The sequence below is a fragment of the Mauremys reevesii genome, linkage group 13 (assembly GCF_016161935.1).
Source record: "Mauremys reevesii isolate NIE-2019 linkage group 13, ASM1616193v1, whole genome shotgun sequence".
NCBI classification, from domain to species: domain Eukaryota; kingdom Metazoa; phylum Chordata; order Testudines; family Geoemydidae; genus Mauremys; species Mauremys reevesii.
Window position 1 is genome coordinate 6,704,525 of NC_052635.1, and position 25,676 is coordinate 6,730,200.

A 25,676-nucleotide genomic window follows, 5' to 3' on the forward strand; every position below is an offset into this window, starting at 1 on the left:
TTGCCAGCAATGAATAAAAATGAAGTTATAAAAAATAGTGTTTCAGGTACTGAGCGATCAACTCGAGCTGTGAAATCCAGAGCAGCTGCTGCATCTGCCAGGGCCAGGTGGGAATTAACCCCACAGGGGAAGGCTGGGCTTGTGGTTAATGTGCTAAGCTTGGGCCTAGGACACATCACATTTTTGACACTGAGTACACGTCCCCACCCCTTTTCTCCACTTGATCCTTCCTGACTAGCTGGTGATCATGGATTTTAACTGCCCAGTCATGGGAATCATCCTACCAGGTTCCAGTCACACCTGCTACACCAAACTGATGCTCCTGGAGGAGCAATTCCAATTCCTCATATTTGTTCCCCAGACTCCTTCCACTGGTGCAGAGGTGAGTCAAGAATTTCTTCTCTTCATTTAATTGGGGCTCCTGGATTAAATTTGTTCTTGAGTTTTGCTGAGAGCTCATTTCTTCCCCCTCTTTACCCTCTCCTTGGCCTGTTAGTTTAGCCCTCCCTTTACTGCTCTAGCCGGCCTGAACCCATGGAGATTGGTCCCTGTCATAGGTTTCACCCCCACTCTGAACCTTAGAGTATAGATGTGGGGACCTGCGTGAGAAGCCCTAAGCTTAATTACCAGCTTAGGTCAATATGTTGCCACCATCCAAATATTTGTGTCATTTGGAAAACTCTGTCTCCAACCCCCAAACCTTCCCCTCTCTGGGTAGCCTTGAGAGACTCCTCCACCAGTTCCCTGGTGAACACTGACTGAAACTCCTTGGACCTTAACACAAGGAAGAATTACTTCCCCCCTCTCCACTCCCCCCCCCCCACCAATCCCTGGTGAGTCCAGATCCAACCCCCTTGGAGCTAAAAACAAGGAAATATCAATCAGGTTCTTAAAAAGAAGGCTTTTAATTAGAGAAAAGAAAGGTAAAAGAAAAAAACCCCTCTGGGAGATAGCATACAAGCTGATCTCACAGACAACAGATTCAAAACACAGGATGTTCCCCATGGCAAAAACCTTAGTACACACAAGAATACCCAATTTGATTATCCCCTTAATGCCAAGACAAATTACAAAAAGAAAATAAACATAAACCTATTTAGTTCCTTCCTTAATACTCACTATGATAAGAGGCTGATTCCTTGATCTTTTCCACTCTGGCCAAAACTGAAACTGACTCTAAACAAAGGAAACTTCCCTCCTTCCTTTTGAAACATCTTGTTCCCCCATTGGTTCCTCTGGTCAGGTGTCAGCTAGGCTAGGTGAACCTCTTAACCCTTTACAGGTAAAAGAGGCATTTACACCTTAACTATCTGTTTATGACAGTCCCCTTCTCCTGAGGTGGAGTCCATCCAAACTCTGCAGCCCCCTCTCCCCATAGAAGATAGACTGATGTTCCACAAACCCTGCACCCTCCACACCACCTATATAGAGAGTAATCAGACCCCATCGCAGCCTGAGTCTTAGACTAATCCAGCCCAGCACATTCATTCTCCTCTCGTCAGACCTGCTCTCCAGTCCCCTGAGCACCCTCACAGCCCTTCTCTGCATCTGCTCCAGTCTGAATTCCTCTGTCCTGCACACGGATAATGCAAATTGGTTCCCGATGGGAAGCCGGGTTCATGGCAGCTCCTGGTGCACCCTGAACAGTGATGGCAGGTGTTTGTTGAGGTCGCAGCACTGGCCAGGGCAGCTGGAGTCCGGCATCCCACGACCCCGGGAAAGGTGCCCAGCAGCACGCCTGGCCCCAGGAGCCTGCCTTGGGAGCCCCAGAGCTAGGGGCAGTGGCCTGGCTTGGCCCAGATGTGTCTCGCTCAGAATCATGTGAGGCCTGGCATTTGGGTTTGCCTGCCACAGATTAGCTCCTGCACGGTGGGGCTGAATCAGGTCCATCTGGGGTGATGCCTCCCCCCTCTATAGGCAGAGGCAGGGGGAGCAGGAAATGGACAGGTTGCACCCCTCAGAAAGCCCATGTGACACATGCACAGGCCTGTGGAGGACGGATGTGGGTCCTGGCTGAGACCCTCAGAAACCTCAGGGTCATCATGCAAGCACTGTGGTTCCTTCTTTCTCGCATTCAAGATGCCGGGGATAAGGCCACTTGGTGAGGAATGACCCACAGCCTGGAGTGCTGCACAGCTGGGGCCATACAAAGTTGGAGCCCGGCCTACATAGATACGAGCTCTGGCAGCTCTGCAGCCCATGGGACGTTCCTCCACCCCCATGCTGGTCTGTTGGTCAATGTGGCAAATGCTCTCCAGTTGAGGTGACACATCAGCCCCCTCATTCACAGGAGCGGGAGAGGACACAGCTCAGGATGGTGTTGCAGATGGGGATTTACAAAGAGCGACTTAGTGCAGGCCTGGGCCTATGGATTCCAGGCCTCGGGTGAGATGCAGTAATGTTCCCTGCCCACTGAGCCAGTCAGTACCCCAGACCTGGGTCCTCATCAGAGCCGGTGTCCTCCAGAGAGGAAAGGCCTCTTCTTGCATTTACCATTGCCACTGACAACAGAGGGAGATGCAGCTAGACTGGCTGAATCCTAGTGATTTGTTTTTCCTATTGCCCTGCTCTGACAGACAGCTCAGACTGCCGGGTTTAATCACTGCGTGGCTGGGGCTCCCCTCTCCTAATTAACAGAGATCCAGGAGGGAAGGAAACACTCACAGGGATGGAATTTCATAGAATTCTGTGTTGATTCCAGAGGACACAAACCAGTCTGTGAAATTAACAAGTTAAAAGGGCAGATGGTGGGGAGGGAAGGAGACTTTAACGACCCAGGTTTCAGAGTAGTGTCGGAGAAAAACTCAGTTCTTGCTTTTTCGTTTGGGTGCAGCAAAATCAAATACTTTATTATTTCTCCAGTAATTACAATGGAGGGAGAGAGTGCCATAGGACACAGGGTCGCCCCAGTCCCGGACAGGTCTCTCAACTGGTAAACAATTAGAGCAAGCCTTTATACTTTTGTTACTGACAATAACTAGCAATAATACAGACAATAAAGAGCAACAACTACATTTGTTTATACATAAGCCATTCTGCTATCTTGTTTTCTCACTCCTAGAAGACACCAGGCTGCATATTTGGTTATCAGTTACAAGGTCGTAATAACTTTTTACACAGTTCTTTCCCTCTGCCTCACACTATCCTTGCTTCTAGAAGTCTCAAGTCATTAGGGTTACAGCTGGGCTAACTCTTGCTAACTGACTGACATGCATTAAGATCCCCTTCAAATCCTTATTAATTCTTTCCCTGCTTCCACAGTAGCAGCCATGTTAGTCTGTATCTGCAAAAAGAACAGGAGTACTTGTGGCACCTCAGAGTCTAACAAATTTATTTGAGCATAAGCTTTCATGGGCTACAGCCCACTTCATCGGATACATAGAATGGAACATACAACAGGAAGATATTTATACATACAGAGAACATGAAAAGATGGAAGTAGCAATACCAACTGTAAGTGATACTTTCTTGGGGAAAACAGTTTTAGGAAGAAATCACTGGAGACACACAGCTGTAAACCTTGGAGCAGCCATTGACTGCTACACGCAGAACTAACCAACAGCAAGCCAAACAGGCTGGGCTACCCCCTAGTAATCTGACTCAGTTGCCATAGCAACACAAGATTCTATTACCATGACAACCAAATACACAACATATTCCTCCCCCTTTAATAAGAAGGTCCCCAAAATAAAACAAACACTAACTAGAGAAGGAGGGTAGACTGCCTCCATTCCCGGCTAACCCCCGGGGATTATTTTGCCCCGTAACCATGGGTTCGGCCTAGCTAAAGATCCAGCCGACAAGGAGGCCTTCTGTCTCAAGGTGGATTATGGCGGACTTCTGGTATTGTTGCACCCGGAAGTGTCTTGGGCATGGGCCTGACAATGGGCTCAGGGTTCGTAGGGCGAAGAGGTGAGGATGGGGTATCAGCTTGTGCCGGGCAGAGGGGTATCTCTGCCCCTGGCAGTAATGGAGGGGGACAGTCAGGAACAGGTGACTCTTGATTCGGTGTCTCGCGGGAAGTGGTGAAGTCAGGCAACTTAACTGAAGATGTGTCCTGAGGACTGGTATGACCGGGCAGCAGCTGATCTACATGTTGCTGCCAGGTGAGCTCCTCTGCAGTCCAGACTGTGTAGGAAACAGGTCCCGTTTGAGCGATGACAGTGGCAGGGACCCATTTAGCTCCAGAAGTATAATTCTGAGACAAAACCAGCTGTCCTGGGTTAAAGGTTCATGAAGTCTTTTGCTCTGGGTGCAGGCCTGATTACTTGATCTTGCTGCTGACGTTGCACAATTTGTCTGGGTTCAGAAGGTTTCAGCAGATCAAAGCAAGTGCACAGCTGTCATCCCATCATTAGAAAGGCCGGGGATGCTTTGGTTGTAGCATGAGGTGTGTTTCTGTAGGATAGTAAGAAGGTGTCCAGACGCTTTTGAATGGATAATTGTCCCCTTGCCGATTTCAAAGCTTGTTTCATTGTCTGCACAAATCTTTCAGCTAATCCATTGGTGGATGGATGATATGGTGCTGAAGTGATGTGGTGTATCCCATTTGCCTTCATAAACTTTTGAAACTCCTGAGAGATGAACTGCGGTCCGTTGTCACTCACAAGTTATTCTGGCAGACGGAAACGACTGAAGAGTCCTCGTAGTTTTTGGATAGTACTCTCTGCAGTAGTGGACGGCATTATAGAGACTTCTGGCCATTTAGAATGGGCATCTACCACCACCAAGAATATGCTTCCTTCAAGGGGGCTAGCGAAGTCAACGTGAATACATTGCCACGGGTTTTCAGGCCAGTCCTATGGATGTAGGGGTGTCCACTGGGGTGCATTCCTCACACCCTGACATGACATACAAGCTCTTGCCTTCTCTTCAATAGCACTGTCCAATCCAGGCCACCAAAAATAGCTTTGTGCAATTTCCTTCATGCGCACTATTCCACAGTGACCGGAATGGAGCTGTTCTAACATCTGTGATCTCAGTGGTGGTGGGATAATGACACGTCTCCCCGACAACAAGCAACCAGATTGGATTGATAACTCTGTCCTCCTAGACATGTAGGTAACAAGGTTGGGTGAGACCGGAGAGGTTTGTTGAGATGTTCCATGCATCACCAGGTCCATAACTTGGGACAATACTGGGTCAACTCGAGTTGCCTTCTTTACCTGAGAAGCGGTGATGGGTGTGTTCTCTACAGTAAGTAAAAGATTTCCTTCTGGGCAATATCTTGATGTTTGACTGGCAAAGGCAGCCTTGAGAGAGCATCCGCATTGCCGTGCAGAGTGGATTTACGATATTGGATTTCATATGTGTGTGCATACGACTAGCGGCTAATGGAGAAATGTCTGTGCGGGGTCCAAAAATTGAAGTCAGGAGTCGATGGTCTGTGAGAAGAGTAAACTTCCGTCAGAACAGGTGCTGATGAAACTTCCGAATTCCAAAAAAGATTCCTAATGCCTCACGTTCGATTTGGGCATAGTTAGTTTCTGCTTTGCTTAGAGTGTGTGAAGCAAAAGCAATAGGTATCTCTTCTCCTGAAGGCATAATGTGTGACACAACTGCTCCCACTCCATAAGGGGACGCATCACAGGCCAACTGTAGGGGTAAGGATGGATCAAAGTGCGTCAGAACTTCAGAATTTAGCAATTCATCCTTAGCTTTGTTAAATGCAACATCACAGGCTTCAGTCCACTTCCAGGCCTTGTTCTGCCCAAGGAGTTTGTGAAGTGGTTTTAGCAGTGTGGCTAACTGTGAGATAAATTTTCCATAGTTCAATAGTCCTGGAAGTGAGCGAAGCTGGCTAACATTTTGAGGAGGGGGAGCCTCCACAATAGCCTACAACTTTGCTCTATTCAGCACAGAGAGATTATATATGACATCACATGTTAGCTAATAATAACATCATACTATAAATGAGTAATAAACTAAAATCATTGGCTACACATCCATCCATCCATCCATCCATCCATCCATCCATCCATCCATCTGCAAGAGCCAGTCATTCAGCCATGCCTCTGTAATACCCAGCTATATCTCCAGTCAGGCTGGAGGAGGTGGACGCTCCTCTCTAAAGCTTCAGATGCAGGGTTTTCTTGATCCAGCACATGTATTTGGAGAACCTGGTAAACACACTGGGAGTTGACTCATCAGCGTTGCCATGGGAGACTATGCCCTGGGCCTTCCCATCACAGACTGGGGGGCTCCCGGAGTCGCCCTGAGAAGCAAACACCAGGCACGGGGTTACTGATGTCCAAGCAAAGGATGGGCTGCATTCTGTATTCACAGTCCTGAAATCCAGCTCCTTACCCTGCTTCCTGGGGACTCACAGTCAAATCACTCCAAGGACGTGCCCGGGGCTCCCACTCCATGGTCCAGGGACCCAGCAGACCCCTGTCCCTGATTTCTCAGATCTGCCCAGTTCCAGTGTCTGATTTCTAACATCCATCCCTGATTTTTTTTAACCTGCTCATTTCCCATGCCGGATTCTGCTGATTTCCAGCATCCCTATCCTTGATTTCTAGGATTTCCTGCTGATTTCTCAGATCCACCCCTGGGCTCTTTCTTTTATTAATTCCCATCATCTCTCTCCTAGGAGACAGTTGATTCCAAAACTGGATTTCTAGGATCTCTCCCTAGGGTCAGAGAAGGGGTGTACTTGTCTGGCTGGGGGGGAGCAGAAATTCCCGACCCTCACTGATTTGAGTCCATTGTTATGGGCATACATGTGCTAATGTAGCTGTAGCCAGGGCCATCCTTACCCATATGCAAACTACGCAGCTGCGTAGGGCACCAGGAAATTGAGGGTACCAAACTGACGCAAATTTCCTGGTGCCCTACGCAGCTGTGTGCTTCTCCAGTGCCCAGCCCGATTTCCCGGCCAGCTGAGCCAGCCAGGAAATCTGCCCCTGCCCCTACTCTGCCCTGCCTCTTCCTCAAATCCTCCGCCCCTGCTCTGCACCTCCTCTTCCCACCCATGCTCCACCCCATCTCCATCCCCACTCCACACCTTGCCCTGAGCTACGTCCCGGGGGAATGCAGCAGGGTCGGCGTTCCCCTGCACTCACCAGGTGGCGGGAAGTGGAACGACCCAGCCCAAGCCCGCTCCACTCCGCTGGCTCCCAGCCACACCACCAGTGAATGCTGGGGGTTGGTTCCCCTCTGCCCCCAAGTCCCAAGGCTGGGAGCCAAGGGGCCCAGAGCAGAGCAGGCTGGGGCTCTGTCACTCCACTTCCCACTGCCCCGTGAGTGCGGGGTCAGGCCTGCCCTACGATCACTGGGCGGCAGGAAGTAGAGTGACCCGGCCCCCAACCTGCTTCGCTCTGCCGGCTTGTGCTGGGGGGTGGTTTCCCCCCTGCCCCACAAGCCAGCTTCTGTACCACACAGTGTCTAGGGACGGCCCTGCCTGTAGCCTGTATACAGCACTAATACCGTGCTCTGTTGGCAACAAACCTGGCCAAGCGCCTTCTCCAATAAACCAAGCCTGTGATCTTCTTGGACAGTTTGACTGAAGTCTGTTGTGCAGGCTGTCTGGTCAGACTCAGTGCAGCACACACAGAGAACACACACGTAGCCAACAACTGACAACACTGATGACCCTGACCACTAATCTGGTAAGTAGGTGAGCTGCCTTCTGTTGGAATCGTGACCTAACATGGCAGAAAGCTACGAGACAGGGAAGCCTCTTATCCCCGTCCTGCAAATCCCCATAAGTTTGATGAGATATGGACGCTCTGGGTTGCCAGCAAACTGTTAGAGAAGAAGGAGCAGGTTGACCTAGAGGAGGATTTGAGTACGGGCTTCTTTATTGCGATACTTGTTCCCCAATTGTGGAGTAAGCACTGGATTAGTTACAGCACACTCTTCTTTATCTAAGTTAGTATGTAAACGCCTATGTCCATTACAACACCTCAAAACCCTTATTAAGTAATAGAAACACCTTTACTATTCGTATTCCCACCCCGTCTATTGTTCACAGCATTATGCATGTTGTACAGGCATTTTTACCTTGAAAATACATTTCTTTGCAGTAATTGGTTGCTACAAATTCCCTTAATCAGCGGTTCTCAGGGGAGGGAGGAAGGGGCCATGACCCAGGGCTCGCTTGTGTAGCTGGGAAAGGAAGGGACGGGGAGATAACACTTCTTTTACAGAAAGGGTATTCTTAGTTTAGACAACTACGTTTTTCATGCAGCTGCAGGTTTATCAATCCTTACAAGCAACAGGGAAGGGAAAAGTATGGCAACTTATGTATCAAACAAAGAAATACTGCCTGCTTATGCCTTTATCCCCTAATGCCATGTCAGCACATCAGCAGCTTCCCAGGTCTTTACTTAATCCTAACATATCCCAACACAAAGGATGTCCATAAGAATTTTAAAAAGAACACGGGGAAGAAACATAGAATGGAATCTGTAAGGCTAGAGCAGAGACAGAAGTCTGGGAAAATAAAAGCGTAATTTCTGACTGGATGGAAATCTCATGGCAGGCTCAACTGATCCCTCCCTCCCTCCATCCTGCTTCAACATCTATCCATCATCCATCCTTCCCTCCTTCTGCAATATTTATCCATCATCCATCCTTCTGTAATATCCATGTCTGCCTTCTCATCTGCCATCCATCCATTGTTCCACAGTATCTATTCATCATCTGTCCACCCGCCCTTCTGCCATACCCAGAAGTCTTCTCATCTACCATTTTAACTATCCATCCCCAATATCCATCCATCTAGCTCTCCATCCACCCTTCTGCAATAGCCATCCTTCTGTAGACTTTTTATTTTATGTAAAGTTAATTTTGTACTATGTAGATGGGTTCGGCTCTGTTGGCTACAGTTTCAAGCTCACAGAGTGAAAGTCACCTCGGCTACTTGCTTCAGATTTAGAGTTTTTAGGAACACATAAAGACCAAAGGTAGTGACCACACACACATTTCACAAGGACAAGGCCTAGTCTGTTTTTCAAGTTTTATTAAAGCTACAGTTAAAGTTATGATGACCCAAGCATGTAGAAATTCTATACAGACCTAGGCACACGTTACATATACAGTTACACTCACACCCTTAATGATATTCTTAAGGTCTGATGGCTGCCTGGCCAAATGATTGTCAGTAGAGGGATGGTTCCTGCTGGGGTTTCCAATAGGGAGCTCAATTTTCCTAATTTGAGCACCCTCTGCTTATAATGTGATTCCAACTATTCCTCATTAGGGCCTTCCCATCACAGACAAGGGGGCCTGTGGAGTTGCCCTGAGAAGTAAAATCAGCAGGTGAGGAGTTACTGATGTCCAAGAAAAGCGCGGGCTGTATTCTGTATTCATGGTCCTGAAATCCAGCTCTGTACCCTGCTTCCTGGGGACTCACAGTTAAGTCACTCCTTCCTTAGAGGTTTTTAAAGTCAGGCTTGACAAAGCCCTGGTTGGGATGATTTAGCTGGGGATTGGTCCTGCTTTGAGCAGGGGGTTGGACTAGATACCTCCTGAGGTCCCTTCCAACCCTGATATTCTATGATACGCCCGGAGCTCTCACCCACAGTCCAGGGACCCAGCTGGCTTCTGTAACTGATTTCTAGGATCTGGGCATTCCGGTGTCTGATTTCTAGCATCCATCCCTGATATCTTTAATCTGCTCAGTTCCCATCCCTGATTCCAAACCCTGATTTCCAGCATCTGGCTGACTCCTGCCCTTGATTTCTAGGATCTCATGCTGACTTCTCAGATCCATCCCTGGGTTCTTGATTTGGGAATTCCCATCATGTGACTCCTAGGATTCAGCAGATTCCCAACCCTGATTTCTAGGATCTGTCCCTCACTATTAAGATCCATCCCTGATTTCCAGGATGTGATCCGTGTCCTTGACCTCTGGGGCTCTGCACACCCTGGGGACTGAGCAGATATGGGCCCTGCACCCCTGGAGGTCTGTGACTATGTGGGGCCCTGCACCCCTTGGGGCTCTGCACATGTGGCTTCCTGCACCACTGAGGCTGTGCACTTCTGGGGCCCCTTAGCCCTAGGGCTGTTCACATCTGGGGCCCTGCACCCTTGGAGGCTGTGCACTTGTCTGGACCCAAACCCCCTGGGGTTATGCTCTTCTCAGGCCCTGCACCCCTGGGCCTGTGCATATCTGGGGCACTGTAGTGCAGGGGACATGCATATCTGGGGCCCTGAACCCCCGGCGACTGTGCATATTGGGGCCACTATGCCCTCCCTGACCAGCCTGACCCCTGGGGAGCAGGTGTATGAGCAGCAGTGTCATGGCCCAGCTGGGGAGGGGGCATCTGCCTGGGCAGTGGGTTACAGGCCCGGCTGGGCAGCGGGGATGCCAGGCAGGAACCCTCAGGTCATGTGCACAGGGGTCTGGGTGCACAGGGGGACCTGCTGTCTCAGCACTTGGACCCCCCACCACATCAGCTGTGGGGGAGGGTGGAAAAGGGGAGTCCCCATGTGGGGCCCCTCAGCCCCTGAGTGCATTTGGGGGGTGGGGCATGGGCATTGCAGGGCTCTTCTCACCCTGGGCAGTGCTCTGCAGCCCTGCTGAGGGGGGGGGGGGAAGTGGTCAGACACTAAGAGGAAGGGCCCGATTTGAGGCCTGTGATGTGGTTAACTTGGCCTCGCCTCAGTGTCTCTCTGCAACAGGAAGTCTCCTGTGTGTGGCTGGGGCCTTCAGGACTGCGGGCTCACAGACTCGCTTGCCTGCCATTTTGCAAAGCAACGTTGTCCCCACTCTCCCTTCACATCCAGGGGAAGGCGCTGGAGGAAGGTTCCTATACGGACAGGTGACCTCCACAGCTGGGGCTGCGGCACATCTGGACACTGCTCAGCCTGGAGCCGTGCACATCTGGGGCAGAGCCGAGACCTGATGCAGCTTGCAGTGACCCCTCCTGGTCCATGCCCGCACCTGGTCAGTATTGATAACATGTAACCATCTGAGCCCATAAAACAATAACTCTGGCAACATGCTCTGCTTGGCAAACAGATGAGGTTTCTGAAATTAGTTTAGTCTCTAAAGGCTTTGTTTTGATTTCTTCTGCAAAACCAGGTGTGTCAGTATCTGGAGGATAGGCAACCGTTACAGAGGTTTTACCTCCCTTTGCAAAGCTTCAGCCAGTCCTCGAAGAGCAAACTTGGCTGGAGAATAAGCTGTGTAACCAAATGGTCCCACCTGTTCAGCCTGAGATGATGCAAACACAATCCTTCCCATTCTTCATTCCTCCATGGTAGCAATTATGGCATGGCTTGCGTAAAGCTGAGACATCTGCTGACATGGCTTCGCTGGCCTCTTCCTCCAGGCTGGGGGCGGGGAGAGATCAGGCCCAACTGGGTCAGGGTCCCCACAGCTCAGCCCTCGGAGCCCTGCTCAGTTGGCAGCTTCCCATTCGGGGGCCAGGAAGGGTTGGGGACACACTTAGCTGGGAGCCCCCTGTGCCCCTGACACCTGTGCACCACTGGGTACTGCGCACATCTGGAATGACACTGGGGGAAGTGGTACAGCAGCTAACAATAGTCGTGGCTCTCGCCCCAGGTTGGGATTATTATGGCCCTTTGATCCTTCTCAGCTGTCCCCCTGCCCCGCAGTGTGGGTGTGAGCCAGGGGGAGGGCTGTGGGTCAGGGAGACCAGATTCCCCCGCCTGTGACAGTGCCGCTTCCCACAGACACCCAGACTGGGGCAAAAACAATTAATCTAATTCTCAACCCCTCTGAGCCAGCCATTCTTGGAGGAGAGTCGGCACCTCCTAGAGGGGAAAGGTCCCATATCCCATTCCCCACACACCTGAGCCAGCCAGGGCCCGGCCATGGGGCTCGATGGGAGCTGGTGCCCCCAGAGGGGAAAGGGCCCCTGGCTCATTGCCCAGCCCTTTAGCCAGCCAGCCTCCATCCTGGGGCTTTATTGGAGCTGAGATTCCCTAGAGGGGAAGCCCCATGTCCATTCCCCACCCACCTTCCCATGAAGGGTCACTGTGTGGCAAGAGGCTGGATCCCATGAGAAGCTTTGTCCGTTGCTGGGGGTGAGGGGCTGAATGGACACCAGTGGTTACCTGCTTGTGGCAATATGTCCTAGGGGGCCCATTGCATGTTTGGCACCTGTGAAAATCTCCCCATATCCCCCCATTGGGAGATGCTGGGTGTTGAGGTTCCATGGGATTGAGCCCCAGGACTTGACAGGATGGGCTGCGGATTTCCAAGGGGTGTTAGAGGCCCAATTCCCACTGAAAGTCAATGGGTTCCTGCATGCGGCTTTGAACATCCCAGCCTGGCTGTGTGTGATAGCGGCAGCCAGTTCTAAGGGTCCCGGAGGGAAGTAAACACCCATGAAGGCTAAATGTCATTACACTTAAATGATGCTGGCTATGTCATGTAGGAGTAGAAACAGCTGATTGACCCAAAGGGGTTCCCTGGGGACCAACCTAGCGAACGCAGGGGCTGGGGCACTGGCTGGTGGAGCTGTGCGTCTCTGAGAAAAGCAGCAGAAAGACTGGAGAAGCTGCCAGAGAAGGCACCAGCCACAGCCAAAGACGCATGGGTAGTATGACCCTGCGCTAAGCCTGGGGAGAGAGCTTTTGGGCAGAGTGCTGGCTGAAGGAGGCTTGGGACTGGGAGTAAAGAAACAGTCACTGGTTGTTTCATTCCAACTGCATTCAGAGAAACAGGACTTTGGACATGCTTTGTAAATAAATAGGGAATAATAGACCTAACACCACAATTTCTCCTCCTAAGGAAACATCCTGCAACACCCCACTCGCTGCTCAGGCCAAGGGAGGTAACCATTCCTTGAGCAGCACAGCAGGGTATGTGTTGCTGACACCTTCTGTACCCAGCACAATATTAGTGGCCCAAAATGACAAGAGGCAAGACCCAGGACAGGGGCTGGCTGGCTCAGGGGCAGGGAATGGGACACGGCACCTTTCCCCTCTAGGGGAACTTGCTCTAATCCGGCCCCAGGATGGGGACTGGCTGGCTCATTGGTGCGTTTCTTACCTCAGGTTGCAGTTACAATGTGCTGCTGTCACCATCACATCCTTCCGGATCAGGAACCTTCTGCAGCCTCCTTCTCCATTTCCTCCTGTCTCTATCTTCACAAAGGCCACATAGGGTCTGGAGTGACATTCAGCTTCCCATCCCCAGATGATCTCCAGAGAACACAGGATGGGAATTGAAATTAATAAGCAATGTGGTTAAGGGGCTGTGGGGCCGCGGTATGTGGGAGCCAGGGCCAGATCGAGGCACCAGCCAAACAAGCTCGTTCTTTGGGTGGCAGATTCAAGGGACGGCTTCCCTCCAATCCTAGGGCTGCCCCTTTTTTTTTTAATTTCTGCCGCTCTGGCCGCTCTATAGGGGGCGGCAGCGCGGAGGAGGGGAGCGCCCTGCTAGGAGCCGGCTTTGCGCTCCGTCTGCCCCAGCCGGTGCCAGGTCTGCAGCAAGCCTGGCAGCCAGCGTCCTTCCCTCCCCACTGACCGGAGCGGCGCGGAGCCATCCTGGCAGGCAGCGCAGTGGGAGGGGCCGAGTGGTGAGCGCCCTGGCTGAAAGAAGCCCTTGCCACCCCCTTCTCTCCCCCCGCCTCCGCTCCCTTCCCCCTGCTAGCCAGGGCACGCACTCCACTGCCCAGGGCACATCTGCAGTGCAGGGAGTCCCGCAAGCTGGAAGTTTGCACCCTGGCTCCGGCCGCCCTGCAAGTTTTTTTTTTTTGCTTCACCGCTTCTTGCCCCCTTTTTTTTTTTTGGTTGGGGCAGCAAAAAAGCCAGAGCCAGCCCTGATGGGAGCTGGGAAGCTGTGTGGCCCAGTAGCCAGAGCAAAGGCCTGCAGCTGGGGACACCTGTGTTCTGTTCCCGGCTGTGCTGCTGTGTGATCTTTGGCAAGTCCCAGCCCCTTTCTGTGCCTCAGTTTGCCCATCTGGGGCTAATGATCCTGACCACCCTTTGTAAAGCGCTTTGAAATCTCCTGGAGGGAAGAGCTAGGAGCCCGGATCCCCAAAGGTATTCAGGCTCCCGGTGATTTCAATGGGAGTTAGGCACCCAAACACCTCTGAGGATCTGGGCCTTGATGTTTTTATTTAGCACCAATTTTGTTTATGGCTCAACCCAGCACCTGGATCCTGCCCACCGCCCCAATATTCACCCCCAACCCTGTATCATCCACACACGCAACGTCCAGTCTACAGGCCAGTGATGGAAAAGGCAGTGCAAATTGTTCAGAGAAAACGTTTCTTATTCAGAAAAATTGGCTTTTGTTCCTTCAAGTGCCATTTGTTTTTCAAACAAACGTCCGTTTTCAATATTCTACAAATATTTGGAACTAGACAAGTCTTTCTTTTGCCCCAATGTATCTCAGCAAGGCTTTCTGGGTTCCCTTCCTTTGGGTTTTTCCAACCTCCAGTCAGTAGCACTATAATAAATAATTAAATATTTGTGGGGTGGGAGAGGGAAAAAGAAAAGAAAATACTGAAAACAAAAGTTGAGTCCGGCTCAAAACGTGTGAAACAAAATCATTGAAATTTCAATGTTTTTCACACAACCATTTCAATGTGCTATTGTCACAGACTGTTTAATTTAACTAGCCACGCTCTGTGATCATAGGTTGGCCACCAAAGCCACATGGCCCCATTCCTGCTCTCTGGTAGGGGGAAAGAAAGTTTTTAAGCCAGCCAGAGACACGCTGGAGCTAGGAATTTTGATGGTGGAAACCCCGTGAGGAATGGATTAGGTATAGAAATGATCAGCATTTGTAGAAGTCCTATAGAATTCAGCAGAGAAAATACAACCCATGCTCCGGAATCCCTATAGCTGATGTAAAAGCCTGTGCACACGTGGGAATTCTAATGAATCAAGAGGAAAGTTGTCACCGAATATTGTTCTGGGGTAATGACATGTAGACAGACAGACAGACAGACACAACATAAACAGAGAGATCTAGGGACAGAAGTGAGTCAGACATAATGTAAAAAGCCAGGCAGACACAATCTGGAAACGCAGGAATGTGGCCCTGAGAAAAAGCGAAGAGAAGAACCATTTTGGGCACAGAGACTTGGCTTCAGAGGCAGGCTCTGTACACTGAACAGAGGAGCTGTCTGCTGCTGTTTGATTCTGACTGTGTTCAGGGAAACAGGACTCTTCTCTAGCCTAAACATGCCCAATTCTTTTAGCCTTTCCTAAATCTCTGATCATATTTTTTTGTTCTTGTTTCTCTCCTCTGGACTCTCTCCAGTTTGTTCACAGGGAAGGAAATGTTTCAGTCTGTTCATATCTCAGCGTGTTTCATTTTGATTGAAAATGTTGCAATGAAACATTTCGACATTTCTGAGTGAAACCCCCTGCTTTTGGAATTTCCATTCTGCCAAAAATGTTGAAATCTCAACTCTTCTTAGAAAACAAAGATTGAAATGTTGCCATTTCCTGTTAGATGGGAACACTGATACTCCCTTAGCTCCAGTGCCAACCTGGCCCTATGCACATCAACAGCAAAGCTCCCATCCACATGTATGGGGCCAAGATTTCACCCAGGGTGCTGGCTGTTGGGTAGCCTCAGGGTTGAGTTCACCAGTAGATGCTCCAGTGAAGGTGAAGAGTAGAGATGGTCAGACCATGTGGTATGGAAGGGGGGAGGGTTCCCCTTTTTCCATCAACACTTTTCCTGAAACATTTTGCTAAAAACTCAAAGCCTAACTATGTGTAATCATGGGAGTTGTATTTCAGGTGCCTCATTCTCTTATGGGAACACCGGCCTGGAAGGGCCCTACTGGGCCATGGGATCCAGTTCCTCCTGTCACAGGCAGCCCTGTCATATCATCCCATCCATAAACTTATCAAGCTTTGTGTGCATCCTTGTTAGGTTGTCCTCCCGGCTCCAATTGCTCCCGTTGGACGTTGTTCCAGAACCTCCTCCCTCTGATGGTTAGAAACCTTCCCCTCGTCTCCAGCCTCCATTGATCCCTGCCACTTTTATTCCCATTTGATTTGTCCTTTAGCTTCAACAGCTCGTCTCCCTCCCTGGTGTCCCCCTGCCCCCTCCTGATGTATTTATGGAGCAACCAGACCCCTCTCAGCCTGTGTTCTATGCCAAGCTAGCCCAGGTATTTTATTCCTTTTTCAACAGACCAGCTTTCCATTCCCCTGATCGTCCCACCAGCCCTTCTTAACACCTGCCCCAGCTGAGATTCCTCTTTCTGGGACAGGGCTGTCCAGAAGTCTGCACCGGATTCCAACTGAGCAATGCCCAGAACCTTCTCCGCTGGCATTAAAACCTTCCTCTCTATTGGAGACACCTCGGCTGCTTCATCCCAGGACTGCATGGGCCTTTCTTCTGGCCACATCCCGATGGTGGCCCACTGGGCCGGTGCAACCATTTAGGCGACCTAGCGGGTGCCTAGGGTGCTGGGATTTGGGGGGCGCCATTTTATTCGGCAGTGACAGCGGCAGCCGGAACTTCGGCCGCCCTGGTCGCCACCGGCATTTAGGCAGAGGGAGCTGCTGCAAGTAAGGGGGGGCATGCAGGGGAACTCCCCGCCCCAGCTCACCTCTGCCCCGCCTCCTCCCTGAGCATGCCATGGCCGCTTCACTTCTCCCACTTCCCAAGCTTGCGGCGCCAATCAGCTAGGCGCCGCAAGCCTGGGGGGCGGGAGAAGTGAAGCAGTGATGGCGTGCTCGTGCTCATGCATGGAGCAGGAGTGAGCTGGGATGGGGGGGTGCTTCAGGGCGGAGGGTGGGGAGCTGCCGCAAGGGAGGCACCTCAGGGCGGAGGGGGGTAGCTGCCGTGGGGAGGGATGGGCACCTCAGGGCGGGGGCGCGCAAGGTGGAAGTTTCACATAGGGCGCGAAACATCCTTGCACTGGCCCTGGTGGACCATGGTCATCCTGTGATTCACTCCCTCCCTGTCTGTCACTTCCAGCTGATGAGCCCCTGGCTCAGAGGAGAAATTCTTGTTTCTTGTCATTATGTGCATGAGCCCATGTCCTATTTCAACCTGTTTCCACCAGCACTTTGCACAAGGGCACTAACACTGGAGAGACCTCTCTGCAGTTATCCTATGTGCTGGGCTCACCGGCTGGGCTGCATCTCCCATGATGCAGGATGGGCTCCCGTCTTGAGGCAATGGAGCATGGGAGGGGCATGTCCATGGTAGTTTCCATTGGCTCCTTGGCCTGGAGCAGCTTGTTGTACCCCCAGTAGCTTTGGGCAGGGAACTATTTACCTGGAAGGCTGATTTCTTGGTGTGGGGGCTGCCAGCAGAGCATGGTGATGGGGTTGTAATGCTGGTACCGCTCTTTGCACAGGCTGTCTGACATCACCTCCTGCTCTGCCTCCAGCAGCCTGTCAGTGGTGGTGTTCACTCCTGTCCGACCCCACCCAGCCACACTGCACTCGGAGCCTGGGCTGATGTGGTGATTGGCCTCCAGAAGGGAGACAAGTCCCACCCACTCGGTCAGCTCCGCACTGTGCCACAGCTGACATGAGCAGAAGAGAGAGAGAATGGATCCAGATCAGCGCAGGGGTGATGGGATGTGGGCGGTGCCTGTAGCCCTGTGAGGTCACTGGGGGCGGGGTGATGGGATGGGGGCGGTGCCTGTAGCCTTGTGAGGTCACTGGGGGCAGGGTGATGGGATGGGGCGGTGCCTGCAGCAGTGTGAGGTCCCTGGGGGGGGGGTGATGGGATGGGGGTGGTACCTGCAGCAGTGTGCGGTCCGGGGGTGGGGTGCTGGGTTGGGGGCGGTGCCTGTAGCCCTGTGAGGTCACTGGGGGCGGGGTGATGGGATGGGGCGGTGCCTGCAGCAGTGTGAGGTCCCTGGGGGTGGGGTGATGGGATGGGGCCGGTACCTGCAGCAGTGTGAGGTCACTGGGGGCGGGGTGATGGGATGGGGGTGGTGCCTGCAGCAGTGTGAGGTCACTGGGGGTGGGGTGATGAGATGGGGGCGGTGCCTGCAGCAGTGTGAGGTCACTGGGGGTGCGGTGATGGGATGGGGGGGGTACCTGCAGCAGTGTGAGGTCACTGGGGGTGGGGTGATGGGTTGGGGTGGTACCTGCAGCAGTGTGAGGTCACTGGGGGAGAGTGATGGGATGGGGGTGGTGCCTGCAGCAGTGTGAGGTCACTGGGGGTGGGGTGATGGGATGGAGGTGGTACTTGCAGCAGTGTGAGGTCACTGGGGGCGGGGCGATGGGGTGGGGGTGGTACCTGCAGCAGTGTGAGGTCACTGGGGGTGGGGTGATGGGATGAGGGCGGTACCTGCAGCAGCATGACGTCATTGCCAGTTCTGTCCTGGCTTCATGAAGTCTTGTACTTCAAGGTATTTATAGGTGTTGCTGGAAAAGCCAAGGGGAAAATATAGGGGCATTAGTGCCCATTGGACAGCAGGGTATTTGTAGATGTTTGAACTCACCCCTGCGGCACCTCCTGTTGATGACTTCCGGGAATTAGCTCGAGTTTCAGCCCAGAGTGCGTTCTGCAGGCCGGTGATCCACTTGTCTCTTGCTGTTGGCTCCCGTGTCCCTCCCTGGACCCAGTTCCCCTTTTACCTGGGGTTCTGCCCCCTGGCAGTAACCCCTTTCTCTCAGGGTCTCCCCCTCCCAGGGAATCCCCACCCACTCTCCCCACCTTGCCTCAGTATCAGGCTACTGCCAGTCATCATCTAGCCCCACGCCCTGGGGCAGACTGCAGTATCAGCCACTCATCACTGGCAAGGAGGGTTTGGACCTGCTGCCTTGGCCTACCCCTGGGCTGCCCTCTGCAACCCCCAGTACCTGTTAGCCCAATGCTAGGCCACAGCCTGGGGCTTTCCAGGCTGGAGCTCCCCAGCTCCTCTGCCTTTCCCCAGCCCTGCTCCGTTCAGGTACCCTGTGTCTAGCTCCCTGCAGCCAGGCCGTTCTCCCTCTATAGCTAGAGAGAGACTGTTTGGACTCCTGGCTCACAGCCTTTTTATACAGGCCAGCTGTGGCCTGATTGGGGCATGGCCCAGCTGCAGCTGCTTCCCCAATCAGCCCAGCTTTTAGAGCTGCAGCTCTCTCCAGGGCCGCTTTTTAAACCCCTCAGGGCAGGAGCGGGTAACCACCCCGGTACAGTACCCCAGAGCTGGGTGCCCACCCATCACAGACCCTCCGGAAGGGACACAAGCCTAACTCGTGTCATGTGCAGATTTCTACCTACATTTGTGTGACTGAGTAACACAGAGACTCTCTTATGCATCTACATGTGGATGGACTTCCTCCTTCTCCATTCTGGTTGGCTAAAATGAGCCAAAAGACTGACCAATAGAGTGACCCATTGTCCAGTTCTTGTGACCAAGGTTCAAAAAACATGTTGATAAATTGGAGAATGGTCAGAGAAGAGCCACAAGAATGATCAAAAGATTAACTTATACTGAGAAACTCAAGATCAATTGGTTTCAAATTCAGAGGGACCATAAAGGATTCGGTTTGGTTTCTTTCTCAATGATTGTTTCGTGGTATGAGATTTAGCAGGGACTGTAACTAATGTTGGAACCACTTACCAAAGTTCATTGTGGATTCTCCAACACTGGCAATTTTTATTCACAATTGGATTTTTTAAAAGATCTGCTGTAGATCAAAAGGATTTTTTTGGGAGATGTTCTCTGGTCTGTGTTATACAGGAGGTCATTCGAGATGATCACAAAGATATTTACAACTATGGATCATTGAAGTGCATATGGCAGAAGAAGGAAAATACCCATGGGAAGGTGTAAGGCCCTAACCTGGGTGCAACTTTGAAATATTGAAAGAATTGTTTTAAAGCGGGGAAATCCCAGATGCCTTGGCTGGGCCGACACAGAAATAAGGTCGCTGGAATGAATGAAACATGCAAATAAGAAAAGGATCAAAGAGTTTTTTATGCACTGGTGCCATCTACTGGATATGGACAGCAGTAGCAGGAAGCCCAGATCTGCCCGTGAAATGACCCTGGGGACAGAAATCACAATGTGGGACATAAGCGGCTGCTGAGTCCATCAGAGAAGATGTTGAAGTCCAGAAGGGAATCAGGACGCTTGGCCCGGCCCCTCTGGACAGCACTTTCCCTCCTCCAGGGTTAGCAGAACATGAGAAAAACTGGTGAGACTTCATGACAGAGATTGAATCTCCTTGTCTTTCTTTGATCTCTGTCTAGATGTTCCCCTTTTGACACCAAGAAACGTGCTACAGACCCAAAAGAATTGATGGCTGATGATCAGAAGTGGATGTCATAGGAAATCCTGGGGATTGGATCAATCTCTGGTACAACAGCTGGGCCCCAGCACTGATCTATGTCAATTGCCTACAAGGTTGCTCTGTTCAGTAGGGCTCAGATCCCCAAAGGCAATCAGGGGATTTCTTGATTGGTTAAGAACAGCCACGGGTCTGGGTTTGAGAAGCGATGGCCAAGGGAAAAGACTTGAGAAGGGGCTGGGTTTCAACTGAGTGAAGTAACTCAGTGACGGGGTTGTTCTTATTGAACTGACTAAAATCATCAGCTGGGATGTTCATCCTCTGGGGCAGGTCTAGTTTGGTGGGTTTGGGCTTTAAAACCTAACAGGCACCCAGTGAAATTCGTCATTTTCACATCCCATAAACGCTTCTAGTGTTTGGGGCAGTAGTGTAGCTGGTGGGACTGCTTCCGCTCAGGCCGGCATGCGCTAAAGCGGCGCCTGCCCGCCGCATGGCCGGAGGAGCCATGGGGTGGCAGTCTGGCTCGGAAGCGTAGGAGCGAAGGTGAGCGGGGTGGGGGGTTCCGGTCTGGGGGTGTGGCCAGAGGGGAAGCCAAGGGGGCGTGGCCAGAGGGGAAGCCAAGGGGGAGGGCGCCTTTTTAATGATTTTTGCTCCCCCTACCCTGAAAACCTGGCTACGCCTCTGGTTTGGGGCAACATATTGCCAGCTCCAGTCCCATCCCAGAGATGGAGACTGGCTGGCTCAGGGGGTGGGAAATGGGACACGGGGCCTTTCTCCTCCAGAGGCACCAGCCCTGATCCAGCCCCGGGGTGGGGGACCAGCTGGCTCAGGGGTGGGAGAAGGCGTGTTTCTTACCCCAGGTTGAAGTTACAATGAGCCACCGTCACCACCACGTCCTCATGAATCAGGAACCCTCCGCAGCTTCCCGTTGACCCGATTTGCACGTAGGCCATGTAGGGTCTGGTGCCAAGTGGGGCTTCCTGTCCCCCAATGACCCAAGCTGGAGAGAGACAGGGAGGGGCTCAAAAGGGAGCTGGACAGTGGGACTAAGAGCCCAGTGCAACCTGGACCCTCATCCCTTAGCTGAGCCGCCTGCTAGCCTGGATCTCAGCCCCTTAGCCCCCCCGCAGCCCAGCCTGCCCCTAAGTCACCCCCTCTCCCCAACCAGCCCGGTCTATCCCATACATACACGTACCCGCTGCACATCCACCTATTTCCACGTGGACCCGTCCATCCTTCCATCCATTCTTTATCTCATACATGCCCATCCATGTTCTGGCTGTGGGGCCACCCCCTGGCCATCTCCCCTCTCAGAGAACTAGGTCAGGAATTTCCTGTCACCCCTCGGCCTCATTCTCCCATCTCCTGACACCTGCCTGAGCCCATGGCTAATTCTATCCCCCTGGCCTTGGTGTGGGTTGCGCTGCCCACAGCCCCAATCTCCCTGTTCTCACCACTAGAGCCGGGCAAAAATGTATAAACAATTGGCAAATTTGCTAAAAAAAAGCAATCTGGGGCATCCAAAGTACCTGTGAATTGAGGTGGAATTCGGTAGATTGTTTTGGCTGCAAAAAATATTTTTTTTCCAGAAAAAAGTAGAAAAATTTTGTTATGTGCATCGGGAAATGAAACATCTCGAGTTTCTGTTTCAAATAGTGCTTCCTTTACAAATGGAGGGAGTTGGTTTTTTTTTTCCAACTATTTTTTTAAAAAGTGTCTAAAAATATGCATTTCGGTTCAAAACTCAGCTAATTAAAATGTAAGCATGAAAAACACCTGCACAGGCCACAAAATGGAAGTAAAAAGCAAAACTAAAATTATTTCAGTTTGAAGGAGACACCCCAAAGCAAACGACGCACCCACCCCCAATTTGTTTTGAAACTATGTCTTTTTAGGGTTTCTGCTTCTGTGAGAAAAAATGCCCATTATTAAATATTTGTTCCCTGTGTATGTACAGATAGACTTTGATCGTGTCACCCCTTCCCTTTAAAAACAACAAGGAGTCCGGTGGCACCTTAAAGACTAACAGATTTATTTGGGCATAAGCTTTCATGGGTAAAAAAAACCTTCTTCAGATGCATGGAAGAGCTGAGAAAGGAAAACAAAGAGATCAGTTGTTGCCAGCAGCAAATGAAACAACATGTGCACAAACCTAAGACACAAAAATCCAAATCCTGTTCTTAAAAAAGGGTAAATTTTATTAAAAACAAAAAGAAAGAAAATGCATCTGGATCTTAGGCTTTTACTAGATTTAAAAAATCTCACTTACAAAAATTAAACATCAAGAATAACCTTCTTGAGGCCCAGCTTAAAGGTTACAAGCAAAACAAAAACATCTGGGGTGAGCACAGAGGAGTCCACAAGCCTTACAAAATAAAAGAAATAAACCTAATCGTGTCTTTCTAGACATTTCTGATCACTTACATATCTGGGGTTCCAAATAAGCAATTTCTAGGTATGCTTATGATGGTTTTCATACCTGGTCTTCAGCTTCTCCCAGCATAACTGTTGCCCTCTTCCCCAGAGAACAACAACAGACACAAAGGGAAAGTTTTTCCCTCATTTAAAAAAGTTCTAGCCCTGCCATTGGCTCTTTTGGTCATGTGCCCACTCCCTTCCTTCACCTCTGGACTTTTTTTTAACCCGTTACAGGTAAAGCAAGTACAAAACAGCTATTAACAGGGATTTTATAGCTAACTGGCAGGGTGGGTGTCCATAAAAAGGAGCTACCCCCCACCTTCATTTATCACACTTGCCCATGTTGACAATTCCTGATCATCTTCCTCTCCTCCAAGTGTTTCAAAATGGATTCCTGGGAGACCTGCTCCATGATTTGTCCAGGGACTGAGGTGAGGCTGTAATTCCCAGGATTCTCCTTCTTCCTCTTTTTAAAGATGGGCACTATAGTTGCCTTTTTCCAGTCATCCAGGACTTCCCCTGATCACCACGAGTTTTCAGAGATAATGGCCAATGGCTCTGCAATCACATCAGCCAATTCTCTCAGCACCCTCTGATGCATTGCATCCGGCCCCATGGACTTGTGCATGTTCAGCTTTTCTAAATAGTCGTTAACCTGTTCTCTCACCACTGGGGGCTGCTCACCTCCACCCCATACTCTACTGCCCAGAACAGCAGTGTGACTATTCCTGATCACCTTCCTCTCTTCTAAATACTTCAAAATGGGTTCCTTGAGGACCTGCTCCATAATTTGTCCAGGGACTGAGGTAAGGATGACCGGTCGGCAATGGCAATGTCGATTTCAGTGCTACTCCCCTCGTCGGGGAGGAGTACAGCAGTGTGGAGCTGACCTAGTCTGTGAAGAACGAGGGAAAAAAAGCATTTTTCTAGATCATCTCTCACTAGGTTGTCTCCACCATTCAGTAATGGTCACACACTTTCTCTGACCTTCTTTTCCTTGCTAACATACCTGTAGAAACCCTTCTTCTTACCATTCACATCGCTTGCAAGATGCAACTCCAGTTGTGCTTTGGCCTTCCTGATTACACCCTTGCATGCTCGAGCAGTATTATTATACTCCTCCCTAGACATCTGTCCAAGTTTCCACTTCTTGTAAGCTTCCTTTTGGTGTTTAAACTCACCGAAGATTTCTCTGTTAAGCCAAGCTGGTCGCCTGCCATATTTGCTACTCTTTCTGCACATCGGCATGTACTCAACAGTGCCAAGTAGAGTGGGACAATTACCTCCGTGTCTTACATACGACACTCCTCTTAATACACCCCAGAATGATACTAACCTTTTCCCCAACCGCTTCACACTGCTGACTCATATTCAATGTGTGATCCACTAGAGCCCCCAGATCCTTTTCAGCAGTACTAGCACCTAGCCAGAGATTCCCCATTTTGTAGCTCTGCATTTGATTTTTCCTTCCTAACTCTAGCTCTTTGCATTTGTCCTTATTGAATTTATTCTTATTGATTCCAGACCAATTCGCTAATTTGTCAACTTTGTTTCAATATCTAGTCCTGTACTCGAAAGTATTTGTAGTCCCTCTCAACCGGATGTCGTCTGCAAATATTATATTTATATTCTCCACTCCATAATCTAAGCCATTAATGAAAATATTGCATAGTACCTGACTCTGGACTGACCCCTGTGGGACCCCACTAGAATCGTTCTCCCAGTTTGACACACAACCCATTGAGAGTTTTTGAGCACAGTCTTTAGACCATTTCTCCCAGCACCTTATAGTAATTCCCTTAGTTTATTCATGAGAATGTTTGGTGACATTGTGTCAAAACCCTGACTAAAATCATGATACATCATGTCTACTGTGTCCCCCCATCCACCATGCCAGTAACTACGTTAAAGAAGGACATTAGATTGATTTGGCATGATTTGTTCTTGTCAAATCCATGTTGGCTATTCCTTGTAACCCTATTATCCTCTAAGGGCTTCCCAACTGATTGTTTAATAATTTGATCCATTATCTTTACAGGTATCAAAGTTAGGTTGACTGATCTACAATTCCCTGCATTCTCTTTGTTCTTCTTTTGAATGATAAGTACTACATTTTCCCTTCTCCAGCCCTCTGGGACCTCTCACCTGTCCCTTGGTAGGTCCCTTGTGAGGTGAAACTCATTTTGGGCCCTAGCCTTTCCAATTTTGGTCCTACATGCTAGTCCTAGTCTTTTGGACTCCCCCTTAGTAATTTTTCAAATTTCCCCTTTACGGATTTTCACAACATTAAAGAATTTCTATTGGAGCCATATTGGCCTCTTACTATTCTTCCTGTCTTTGCTTTCAATAGGGATAGTTTGTAGTTGTGCCTTTAATATGCCTCATTTGAGGGTCACTTTAGCCTAAATTGCCTTCCACCTTCAGATTCGCAACCAATTCCTCCCTGCTTTCCAGATTCAAGTCTAAAATGCCCCTCCCTCTCCGTTTTTCCTCCACCTTCTGAAACAAAAAGTTGTCCCCAAGACATTCCAGGCACTTATGGGAAATCTTGTGTCTTGTTCTATTACTTTTCCAGCAGATGTCTTGGTAGTTAAATATCAGAGGGGTAGCCGTGTTAGTCTGGTTCTGTAAAAGCAGCAAAGAATCCTGTGGCACCTTATAGACTAACAGACGTTTTGCAGCATGAGCTTTCGTGGGTGAACACCCACTTCTTCGGATGCAAGTAGTGGAAATTTCCTGGGGCAGGTATATATATAAGCAAGCAAGAAGCAAGCTAGAGATAACGAGGTTAGATCAATCAGGGAGGATGAGGCCCTGTTCTAGCAGTTGAGGTGTGAAAACCAAGGGAGGAGAAACTGGTTCTGTAGTTGGCAAGCCATTCACAGTCTTTGTTTAATGCTGAGCTGATGGTGTCAAATTTGCAAATGAACTGGAGCTCAGCAGTTTCTCTTTGAAGTCTGGTTCTAAAGTTTTTTTGCTGCAGGATGGCCACCTTAAGATCTGCTATTGTGTGGCCAGGGAGGTTGAAGTGTTCTCCTACAGGTTTTTGTATATTGCCATTCCTAATGTCTGATTTGTGTCCATTTATCCTTTTCCTTAGAGACTGTCCAGTTTGGCCGATG

At 50.3% G+C, this 25,676-nt stretch overlaps 1 pseudogene; it reads right to left on the reverse strand.

Moving 5' to 3' along the window:
* Window positions 1-6,067: 6,067 nt before the first annotated feature.
* On the reverse strand, window positions 6,068-21,398 carry LOC120379856 (annotated as a pseudogene).
* Between the last annotated feature and the right edge of the window lie 4,278 nt (window positions 21,399-25,676).